The sequence below is a fragment of the Anabrus simplex genome, chromosome 12 (genome assembly GCF_040414725.1).
Source record: "Anabrus simplex isolate iqAnaSimp1 chromosome 12, ASM4041472v1, whole genome shotgun sequence".
NCBI classification, from domain to species: domain Eukaryota; kingdom Metazoa; phylum Arthropoda; class Insecta; order Orthoptera; family Tettigoniidae; genus Anabrus; species Anabrus simplex.
In genome coordinates, this window is record NC_090276.1 from 17,973,269 (window position 1) to 17,985,946 (window position 12,678).

The window sequence follows — 12,678 nt, forward strand, 5'->3', positions numbered from 1 at the left end:
AGTTTGGAAGAAGTACATTTTCAGTTTTACCAAAGTTGATCACAAAGTAATGCACATTTTCCCCCAAAATACTTAATGAGTAGGAAGAAATTGACAAGAAAGTGACAGGATTTACCTGTTTTCAACGTGTCAACAAAGTCTCTTGAGATGTTTTCCTATTGTGATGCCAATTGAATGCCTTGTTCATAGAGCTCTGATCTCAGGGAGCATAGCCATATGTGCACGACTGATTTCACTTGTATGTGAACCGGAGCTTTTACCTCGTAGGAATTTGAAGAGGTGAAAGTCAACCGGTGAAAGATCTGGACTATGTAAGTAGCGGAGCTTTTACCTCGTAGGAATTTGAAGAGGTGAAAGTCAACCGGTGAAAGATCTGGACTATGTAAGTAGCCGAGCTTTTACCTCGTAGGAATTTGAAGAGGTGAAAGTCAACCGGTGAAAGATCTGGACTATGTAAGTAGATGATCTAGAACCACCTCAGTACTTTTCAGTGTTTGCACAAATAAAAGCTGCAGTGTGATCAATGTCATGGTAGCTTCCTTACAAATTTTTTTCCAAGTCTTTTGTTAAATAATTTCAAAGAACTAGGAAATTTATTGAATATTCCCCTTTATAAATTATTCCACTCCCCAATTCCTCTTCCAGTAAATGAATATTCGCCCCAATGTGTCCTCGTGAATTCCAGCTTTTATCTTCATGTTACATTATTATCTTTCCTACCTTTAAAAGTTCCACTTAAGCTTATCGTATACTAATGTCATTTTATGCCATCTCTCCACTGACAGCTCAGAACATACCACTTATTCAAGCGAGATGGAAGCCAGCATATAAATATATTACAGTGATCTCCCCAGAAATTTTCATCAGCCGAGTGGCATGAATGAGTAGCTGGGCGGAGAATTCTACTTAAAAATGCATATGATAAAATCTCAATTTATCCTCCTCCGGGCATTAACAATAATATCAGACAGGTAAACATTAACTGCAAAATTGAACTATTTTAGTGTTACCACGAACAAGACATAAGAGCATTTTGAACTAGTGTTTTACTGCTTGTTAATAATAATAATAATCATGTAACTCTGGGGCTTATCACTCGGTTACTGTAGAGTGCCATACAGGTTAGTAGCATCATGTGGAATTGAGTGCTCGTATGCAATTTCACACTAATCCATACACTGCTCGCGCTCGGCACTACGCAATAGTGACGCTAAACATCTAAACTCCAATGTAATTGATGCAATTTTGCTGACAATAATAAAGATCATTAAATAAACAGTTTTACAGTATTTGCGTTTTATTTGGAACACCCAACGACTCAAATATATATTAATATTATGTAATTAGCGTATATCTAGGTTATGATATAGATGTTGATTCCCATAGGGAACCTGAAATATTAGTCCTGAATGAGTAAATTTATAAAACCAATATAAATGGTCCATTATTGGACATAATAAATTTTCCAGCTTACTCATTCCTGTTTGCCAGCGTTTCCCCCCCATGTGCTAGGTTGGGCTCATCAGTTGGTACCTAGCACACACATCAAGACGCTGGCTAGTGCAAATCGTGGAGGCCACTGCGTAGGCTACTTGGAGCCACCGGCAGTGCCAATGCACTATGAGAGACTTCGTCTCTTTACCAAAAAAATTGATGCCTGCTTGGCCATCAGATGATACAGATGTTGATTCCCGTAGGGAACCTGGGTCACTGTGGGATGCAGGGGAGCGTATCTACACGACGCCACAGAAGATGACTACCGCAGCAGTAGTCGAAATGTCTGGGAGAAGCGAGAGGAGTGGACCACGGCATAATAGCCCGGAAGATTTTTATTATACTGACACTGGCCGTGAAAGCCTTCATACTTTAATGACAATAATAATTTCTTGATAATGTTGTTGCGTAATAGAACACCACTTTAAAAAACGTATTAAAACGTTAGCTGGTTTCCTGGAAAAAATCAAAGATAAAATATTTCTTGCTACTGTTTGTTCTGTACTACCCACCGCCATCACAATTGTATATACTGCTTGCTCTATGCTATGCTGTTAACATGCTGCTCTGCGTGAGCTCTTAGTGTCACAAACATCCGCTAGGGGCGCAAGCTAACACACCCGGTTTATCTCCGTACCCACGTTATGTTCCCGTGCGTTTGCATTGAGTAGTTATGTGTGTGTATCTCTGGTTGTAAAATGATGGATTATTGTGTTCCTCTCTGTATACCATAGCAGGGAATCCAAATTCTTCAGGTGTGAGGTTTCATGTAATCTCCCCCAGAGAAGAATTTTGGGGAAATTTCTTAATGCTATATCAAGGCAAGGATCAATCAAGGGTGGTTAATGGATTCCATCTGATTATTCTGGTGTTTGTAGCCTGGATTTTAGAGATGGAGATACAATATAAAACTAAAAGAGAAATTATACTGAAGCCAGAGAGAGTGCTTAGGTGGTTTTCAAATTATCCCCATTGCCTTCAAACCAGAAAAACAGCTCCACGAAAGTCCAGACAGCGACAAAATATTTCTTTCGAACAAATCTATAAAGAAACAAGCTCTTCAATTGCAGGAAATACATTGGATGACGAGTACGAAATTTATGTGAACAACGATGTCTCAATCCAAGTCAGTATTCCGATGAGTAATAATGACAGCAGTGATCAGAAAATCAGACATTAGAGGCTCAGATCAAGAATTCTGATTCTGTGATCTACTGACGTAATTCGAAGACAATGCAGAAAATGGTCGTCTGAATAAAGTAAAGAAAGCGGCTAAATATAATGAACAAAATACCATTTATCTTTTAGATCAAATCCATAATTTTCGCAAGACAAAATCCGCGCAGTCAGAATGAATCGCATGGTGCTGTCTGGCATGGGGTATAGTATCCCAAATGGTTACGAATATGGAAGGACTTCTGGTCTAGTGTCGGCTCCATCACAAAGTACTCAGGCAGGTAGCCTAAGTGAGAAATGTTGAGTGTAGTGTCGAGATTTCCCAATTAGTGAAGGAAGGACTTATTGCTGAATGTAAAACTTTCAGACCAACAGTGAGGAGTGTAACAGTGATTGCCGATTAAATGGCTAATTAGGTACGGCTCCTCTACAAACGAACCAGTGACAAGTTCATTTGCGTGGTCAATTTTGAAGGTTATGCGGCACAGATACTGAAAAATCTCCTGCTCTCTTGAATAAACTGTTGTGTTTTGTTGTAAATGGACTTTTGTAAAGTTCCCTATTCCTGCTGCCTACTTCCTTGTTAAAAGCTTAGAAGACTCCGATCTATCCCTTTTAGTTCAGAGATGATTAATGCCGTTGACTGACAATTATAGAACCATTGTTTAACCATTTTGGAGATGGAAAAGTGAGAACCTGTGTGACTCATCAATGTGATCCCAGTTGTAAACTTATTTTCCGTTTTGATTATTACCATTTGATTAAAAAAATTGAGATGCCAGTACCTAAACAGAGAAATGACAGCAATGGCATCATCAGCTTCAAATATGTGAAAGAAGTTTATTGCCTCCAGAGATACGTGACAGCCCCAATTACGGGGGGGGGGAATCGAACACAGGAATTTGGAAAAGATGAACGTTCTGCTGTACGAATATTTCCCCAGCGGTTACTGGTGCTATTCGCTTCATGAAAGAAAACCATGCCCGTTTATAAACACAAGTTTAGACTTTTCAGACGTGGAATTGACAGTGTGCTTTATGGAATCAGTTCAGGAATTGTTCACATTCTATGACGTCATTGACAGAACTCAGCACATTCAGCAAAACTATCCAGATTGTGTGCATTTCTATTCACCAGGAGATAAAATACTATAATGGTTAATGGAGATTTCATTGAGTACGTTAAAATAATTCAGTTGGAATGAAGACTTTCAAAACTGAAGTGTCAGACTAATGAGATGGCAGATGCTGTGAAATCTATTGTGGAATGTGTGCCTTATCTGTTGCAAAATGGGTTGTTTTATGTTCTCACTAGATGATTTTCTGGAGACGCAATAGAAGCTCTATTTAGTGCAGTGAGATTGGGTGGTGGATGTAATAACATGATGAATGCATGCACTACAGACTGTGCTATAAAACGTATCTTGAAATCTGCTCGTGAACAAAGGGTTAGCGAAATAGATAGAAAAATTTGTGCGACTGGTGCTGGTGTAGAACAGTAAGAAAACGACTGAAAAGGCGCTCCGTTATTCATGTCGAGAAAATTCTGAAATTTGTGTGTGTCATGCAGCAGTGGGATAATCCTAATATTTCTACTGTAACTGGTAAGATTTTATATACTCGTATTTTACGTTTCTGTATCTCAAGCTAGGCCAAAATGTGAGATGTAAGTTTCTGTATGTGCATTATCTTCTCAATTAGTAACACGTTAAGGATTATTTTTCATTTTATATTGGTGTTACGGACAAACTCTCATTTAACCAATGTGTGTTCTGGGTGCGGTAGGTGCTGTCAACTGCGATGTTGCTGTAAGCGCAGTTCTCGCGGCACGGAGCAGGCAGTATATAGAGATTGAGATGATGGTGGTACTACCGAAGTTAAAAACTTTGCCGTGCTGTTGTTAGAGCACTTATTAAAATGAACTGGTTTACCATTGAATTATTTGACTTCTTGTAACTGTCAATTGGCATTTTAAAAGAACTTAAGTTGAGAGACCTTTGTCAGTAGCTTCATTACCACCTTGCTAAGCTCTTTTCAGAGCAAAATTCAAGAGCTTATGTGTTTCTTAACTCATTTCACTACAATGACTGGTACAAGCGTCAAGAGTTCCGCATTCATTAACATGCAGTGACAGGTACAACCGTCACCGTACTCAAGTCGGAAATACGTCTATCAGTTTCTTTTAATTGTGCTGTTGTACTTTAGAATTATGTTCCTAGATAGTGCTAGCGTCTTTACTTGCCAATGTTATTATGCAAAGTTCATTTCGTCAATATATTTTTTGCTTCTAAAATTGGTAATCTTGTTTATGAAATGAATGCTACTGAGCAAGATGTCGTGTAAACATCACGAGGAGGAAGAGGAAAGAATTCTACATTTTCTTCTTGATAGTGGCGATGAAGATAACTCAGAATTATCTGATAGTAGTTTCAGCAGTGATAGTGCGTCTCTGAACCATGACTCCACTCGTGAAAGCAATAATGAGGATGAAAATAACTCCGTACATAACCTCCCTACATTGAATAATTGGAACTGGAATTTGGGGAAATTGTACTTCTACTTGCTGGATGTGACATTGCAGAATTCTAGTCACATATATGATATGCTGAGTGCAAGGAAAAAGAGAATGAGCTGCTCATCATTCCCAGTCAGTGTTGCAGAGCAAATTCTGGAAGATGTTACCCTTCCTGATTACGCTGTTAGAGGACGTCCATCTCAAGGTAGCACACCAATGAGACTACAGGGATGGCACTAGCGTCATTTTCCTGAGAAGAATGCTCCTACAGCAAGTAAATCAATCCCATCAAGGAGATGTAAAGCCTGTTTTGAGAGTGGAATCCAGAAGGAATTTTGCTTCAAGTGCAACAAATGCAAAGTTGCCCTCCACGGGGATGGATGTTTTAAGGTATATCGTACCTTAAAAGACTTATGTTAATTTTAGGGAGTTAAATGTCACCCAAAATATTGTTAGTTTGATGCAGTATGCTTTTGTAACCGTTTTAGCATCCGTAACTTAAAATGTAAAAAAAAAAAAAAACCAAAAAAACCCAGGAAAATCTTATTCCAATGCACATTTTTCAGGGAAAATAATTGCGGGGGACATTAAACATATGTTGGTGCTACTGATACTGTCAGTCTTACTATAAAAGTCGGGGAGTTGAGAAATTGCAAATTGGTGAGACTCTGTTCAAAGAAAAGTGCTATAAGAGGGACTTGGTATCGTTCACACACACACATCAGGTTCAGAACGTTGACTTCAAAACATCAACAATAGAACTGTGACAGTTCACCTGACATCTGTACTTTTAATGAATCTTGACTAGTTTGCTTCTTGAGGTCTACTTGGCAGTTTGCCTCTTGGAGAGTTTGCTGCTTCTACGACTTTCAGGTTGTTCAACTCATTAGAAAGGGCCAGCCAATTGGCAACTGCTAATTTTAATGCTATTCTCCGTCCATACAATTTGTTGGTATGCAACACAATTTTTATATCACTTCATTAGCTTTAGCTTTTCAGTGTTCGGTATTCCTTCAATAGCATTTTTATGCTGCACAGTGTTGTGAGGACCTATAGTTATTAAGATTCAGTACTTGGACCAAATGCTCCGGTACTAAACATTACATACCATGCCAGTAATTGGGTTGAACATTGAAAAAAATGGCATAATCCACATTCAGAATGGATCTGCATTATTTATAATTTTTTTTTTCATTATGCCATTGCTATAGGCATAAGTGTATGATGCTCCATAGATGTCTCATTTGTCTTGCAAATGTCGTTTGTCTTACTCGATCCATTATAAAGTCTACTTTCCTCCTCCATGTGTGTTCTATAGACTACTTTAGGACGTTTTTGTAAAGTATGGTAAAATATGTTTATTTTCAGTAATAAAGCCTTGAATATTTAAAAAAATTACGTCTTTATTTCCTGTTTCGAGTCTTCTGGGTCGAATTATGAATCGAGGACCTCCACAGTTTTCTATCTCTCCACCACTTCCTTCCTTCCTTCCTCTAATATTTCTTCTACTTTTACTCCTTCTTATACTCTCCTTCACTGTATCAATCCATCTCTTTCTGGGTCTTGCCTGTTGTCTTCCTATTATTTTTCTCTGTAAATACTCGATTTTTTTCCAGAGACCCTCGACGCAGATTTGAATGACGTTTCACTTCAGAACTACTGAGGCAGGCGACAATTCTAGCTCCTATTTTCTAGTTCATGAATAGAGGTGAATGCATGAAGGGTGTTAAAAGTACACACCAGGGAAATGTTACAAGATGGTTTATTCCTTCAAACTACTGTATTGTAGGAAATCTTGTTTGCTTCCCTCATCTCATCGTCCTGAAGTGCTCATCAGGTAGCGTATAAAATGGTCATGAAAATATTCAATATTCATTACCTCGTTCAGGATACTTGTGTTTTGTAAGGGTCTAGAGAGGGTGAATACAAGGAGAGGTTCTTAGAGGGAGTAATAACTTCAATGCAAAGAAAAGTTCTTAGAGGGAGTAATAGCTTCAAAGATCCTACTGGAGTGATGTGAAATATTTGTTATTTATATCTTGTGAACAATATTTATTCATCATTTCATTCTACCCAAACATGTGTGATTTACTCTGTGTCTCTAAAGGTGCTCTTGAAGTGCCCGATATTATTGATAACAATTAAAACCAAGTACCTAAGTAGTGATATAGGTTCTTGAATTTAGTAAAACTGCCAGCTTTCTTACCTGAGCATTTGAAACTCAGATTTTTATATCTAAACTACGAATGCTTTCTTAACAAAATTTTGAATGCTTAGCATGCATTCATTGACGTACTTAATTGACTTATTTCCATAAACTCCTGAGGAGGAGCATAGGGCCCAAATCAGATTTTGCCATTGATTCTTTGCTGAGCTGTTCGGTTTAAAACTCTTCAACCATAACCCAGCTGTAGGCTCTCCTCTTCCATGTCCTTTCAGTTCTTCCTCTTTTTCCTCTGTTCTGGCCGATTACACTAACGAGTTTGTTTGACAATTTCATCAGATCTTAGCAATGTTCGTCCAGTCCCCTACCATTTCCTTCTCCCCTAGTGGATCAGTAGTTCATGTGATCTTTCTCAAAGTTTCTTATTGGACACTATATATGCCTAGTATTCTTCTACGACATTTGTTAATAAATGTCGGGATCTTCCTTGTCAGTTGCTTTGTTACATTCCAAGTTCCACTGGCATACAGCAAGACAGACTTTACATTGTTAATAAAGATCTGTAGTTTGGTTCTAATATGGAGTTCTTTTGACCTCCATATGGGATGAAACATCAAAGGTAACCTTGGCTGTATTTGCGGAGCTGGCAAGTTCCTTGTCTGTACCTCCATTAGCTGTTATAATGCTTCCCATATAGCAGAAACTATCTACTCTCTCTATAGTCTGTCCGTCAACCTGCAATGGTGTAGTGTTGCGATTTCCCATGTACACTTCCTTCATCTTCTTACAGTTAATCTTCAGACCAACTGTCTGTGCCTCAGTGTTTTTAATTTACAGGGCAATTCAAAATGATGGATCCAATTTCATAAATTTATTCTGTGAAATCTAATAAACATATCGTAATGTGAGACGTGCTAAGAACGGTAAACTCTCAAAGTTTTTTTCAGTCATATTACAAGTGTTCTATGTGAGCACCTCGCCAAACCTTGTGTAGTGTGTCGCGGCCAATCTCTGCGATAGCTACTGTGATGCAGGTACGAAGGTCGTCCAATGTTAGCGAAGGAGGTGGTACGTAAACCTGATCCTTTACGAAACCCCACAAGAAGAAATCACATGGGGTTAAGTCGGGGAAACGCGGTAGCCAACGAATGAGAGTTCGATCCTCCTGAGATGCACGATCTATCTAGTGTTGTGGCAATGCCTCGTTGAGATGGCTCCGAACTTTGCAATGGTAATGCGGAGGGGCACCATCCAGTTGAAGGATGAAATCTGCACTATCCTCTTCAAGCTGTGGCAGGAGCCATTGTTGCAGCATATCAAGAAAAACATTTCCTATCACAGTAGGTTCAATGAAGGAAAAGGGTCCATAAACCTTCTCATGGGAAATGGCACAAAACACATTTACCTTGGAAGAATCGCGTTGGTGTTCCACAACTTGATGGGGATTAGAAGTTCCCCCAGATCCTTACGTTGTGCCTATTTACAGTCCCAGAAAGGTGAAAAGTCGTTTCATCACTGAAAATTACCCTTTCGGAGAACCCATCCTCTTCCATTAATGCGAGAAAATCAGCACACAAGGATGCTTGAGCAGCATAATCGGTGTCTTTTAAGGCCTGCACCAGTTGCAAGCGGTAGGGTTTCATTCGTAAACTTTTCTGCAGAATGCGCCAAACAGTTGCCTGTGGAAGTTCAAGTTGCCTTGCTGCCCGGTAGGTGGACTTGTGCGAACTCCGCACGAAACTGGCGCGAACACGTTCCACTGTCTCTTCCCCGGTCGAAGGACGGCCAGTCGACTTTCGCTTACAGATGCAGCCCGTGTCTCTGAATTTTGCATACCATGCACGAATGGCTTTTCCAGTAGGTGGGTCTCTTCCATACCTGGTACGGAAATGCCATTGAACACTAATCACAGACTTGTTTACATGGTAATCAAGCACACAGAACGACTTCTGCTCTCCAGCCGCAGCCATTTTCCTTACTCACTTCCTGCGGGCTGGTAACGGCTGAAAATGAAAACCACGTGGGATGAAATCTAAACTCAACTAAACTTTGAGAGGTTGCCTTTCTTTGTGCATATCTCACAGTATGATATGTTCATTAGATTTCACAGAATAAATTTATGAAATCGGGTCCATCATTTTGAATTGCCCTGTATTTGCCATTCCCTTGCAGCTGTCAGCCAGCAAGCATATATCATCAGCAAAATCAAAGTCTTCCGAGACGTTGAGCAAGATTCTATCGGATATCCAAGCGAAGGTTCATTGCACTTGTCATGACAGTGTCTAGGACCGTAAGCAATTGGATGGGCGAGAGCAGATATCCTTGTTTCACACCAGTGTTCACTTCAGTAAGTTCTGTCAGGCAACTGTGGTGTTCAGCCTGTTACTGTGTGTGTAGTTTTCATACTTGCTCCAATCAGATTGATAATTTTTTTTGGAATTCCGAAGATCGTCCAGGCTCTCCACATCATACTGAGATGTGGATGTGAAAAATTCCTAGTAATTAACAGAAAACTTTCATCAAGTTAGAATGTTTTTCTCCTGTTAAATGGGATTTAAATGTTTCATTGCAGTTCATTGAGGATTTACCATTCATTTGCTGAAATTGTTTTAAGACTTACATCAGTACAATACAGTACAGCACTCTGAAATCTTTAATATGTGTATTCTAATGCCCAGACAATTGGATACTGGTGATAATGTGATCAAGGAATTAGTCACTTCTTGCCTTAGACATGCAGATCGTTGAGTGTTTATGTCTCCAGTGTGATGACTGCATGTTTTGTGTTCGTGAAGGATAATGAGGTAGGGAGAGGACAAAACCCGATGTTGGTGTCTAGTCTATTCCTGTTGAATAACTTCAAAAAAGCCTTAAAGGAATTTTAAAGAATATTGTAACCCTTTTTAATGAACAACAAATTTCCAAACTTATTTTAATGAATCCAAAACTCCCCACTGCTAGATCTTTACCAAAGATTCAGAAAACCAATGTTCCAATCAGGCCAATTATTAATTTCAAAAGTAGTCTGACTTAGTGTTTCTCGTTACATACAAAACTTCTTGGTTAAATATTATACATTTTCCAGTAGAACCTCTGTAAAAAATTCCGTAGAATTCAGTAACATCATAAATAAACTCAAATTAAATCCAAATGACGCTATGCACTCGTTCGATATTACAAATATGTACACCAACATTCCCATAATACCAATATAAATGGTCCGTTATTGGACATTATAAATTTTCCAGCTAACTCAATCCTGGTTGCCAGCTTTTCGCCCCAGTGTGCTAAGTCGGGCTCATCAGTTGGTAAATAGCACACCCACCAAGATGTATGGCTAGTGCATACAGTGGCGGCCACTGCGTAGGCTATTTGGAGCCACCGGCAGTGCCAATGCACTATGAGAGACTTTGTCTCATTACCAAAAATTGATGCCTACCTGGTCATCAGATGATATAGATGTTGATTCCCATAGGGAACCTGAAATATTTGTCCCGAATGAGTGAATTTATAATACCAATATAAATGGTCTGTTATTGGACATTATAAATTTTTCAGCTAACTCATTCCTGGTTGCCAGCGTTTTGCCCCAGTGTGTGAATTTTTACATTGCACTGTTTTATAATGCTTATTGAAGATAAAAGGTTCCCACCTATTCAATACATTGACAATTAAATTGCACTGTTTGAACGACAGGCTGAAGATGATACTGACTAAAGGTCGAAACTGGTCTAATTTGTGATTGACTTATAATGTAACCTTGCATTAATAAGTTTTCTTGTATTGAATAGGTGGAACCACAATATATTATTAATTTAATTGTAATCTGAGTTCAATACGGACCAAATGAAATTCTTATCATTTAAAGCAATTTTGTTGGCAGAATTCTCAATAAGATAAAATATAAACCCACCACCACACTTAAAAAACAAAAAGAGAATCCTGATTTTGTCACATTCACTTTCAACAGCAATAACCTACACCAAATCTATATTAAAAACAAAAACAAAACAGACCTCAGTGTTGCCTTTAGAACTAACAACACTACTTCTAAACTTTTCTATAACACAAACACACTTACAAACATTTGCAATCAGGAGTCTACAAATTGACGTGTAACCAGTGCGATGCCAACTATATCGGACAAACTGAGAGAAACTTTGAAATCCGCTACAAAGAACATGTTAATGCAGGTAAATACAAAAGATTTTCTGCTATGAGTGAAGGCATGAAATATTACAATCACTCATTCTCCACCATAGATAAAGATGTAGATATCCTACATATAACTAAAAAGGGAACTTGATTAAACATTTTAGAAAATATTCATATAAACCTCGATCAAAAGTCCAGTCCCATTCATAATCCCAATGAAATTCAAGGAAAAACAAACTTCCTGGTTGACACAATCGAGAAAGATCTTAAGCGAAGCTCAATTAAATCTGTCACAACACTCAGTACTGGTCTGTCCTCCCATACTTCCACTCGCTCTCCCTCTCCTCATGGAAATTCTAAATTCCCCCACCAAACGTAACATTGGAACGGCCGCCAGTCATTGTGGAGGTCAACACCAACCCAGCCTGATCTAAACAAACACAGACAAGGCTGGAGGAAAGAGGATGTGAGTAATATTTTGCGACTCTTCATATTCTCTTTTACTGCTACTTCATTTTTCATTTTCATGCTCGGTTTTTTGTTTCCACTTTTAGATCTTGGCTATACTTGTATTCTCCATGAAGAAACGTAACGGAGTTTTTCAAAACTTCACTCCGTTTTCAGAAGCATGACAAATTATAAAAACATCTGTCTTCACAATTAAGTATTTCCTCCAGCCAACCGTTTTAAATACGGTTGGACCCACACTTACAACTAAATTCATCCAAGTTTGAATCTATGTACATTTTTAACACAGATTTCCATTGTATATGTTGAGTAAATTTTAATATTGAAGCTATGTACATTTTAAACATAGACTTCACCGGGCGAGTTTGCCGTGCGGTTAGGGGCGTGCAGCTGTGAGCTCGCATCCGGGAGATAGTGGGTTCGAATCAGACTGTCGGCAGCCGTGAAGATGGTTTTCCGTGGTTTCCCATTTTTACACCAGGCGAATGCTGGGGCTGTACCTTAATTAAGGCCACGGCCGCTTCTTTCCCATTCCTAGGCCTTTCCCGTCCCATTGTCGCCATAAGATCTATCTGTGTTGGCACGACGTAAAGCAAATAGCAAAAAAGGAATTAAAAAAATAACGAAAAACATAGACTTCCATAGCACTTTTTTTATTGTATTTTATCTCGAATTTTCTTTTATGTATCACTGTTTTTGTAATAGGT

General features: G+C 38.7%; 1 protein-coding gene across 12 annotated transcripts in view; it reads left to right on the plus strand.

Moving 5' to 3' along the window:
* Usp47 (ubiquitin specific protease 47) overlaps positions 1-12,678 on the plus strand; it is a 225,358-nt gene that overhangs the window by 39,368 nt on the left and 173,312 nt on the right. The window lies entirely within an intron of this gene.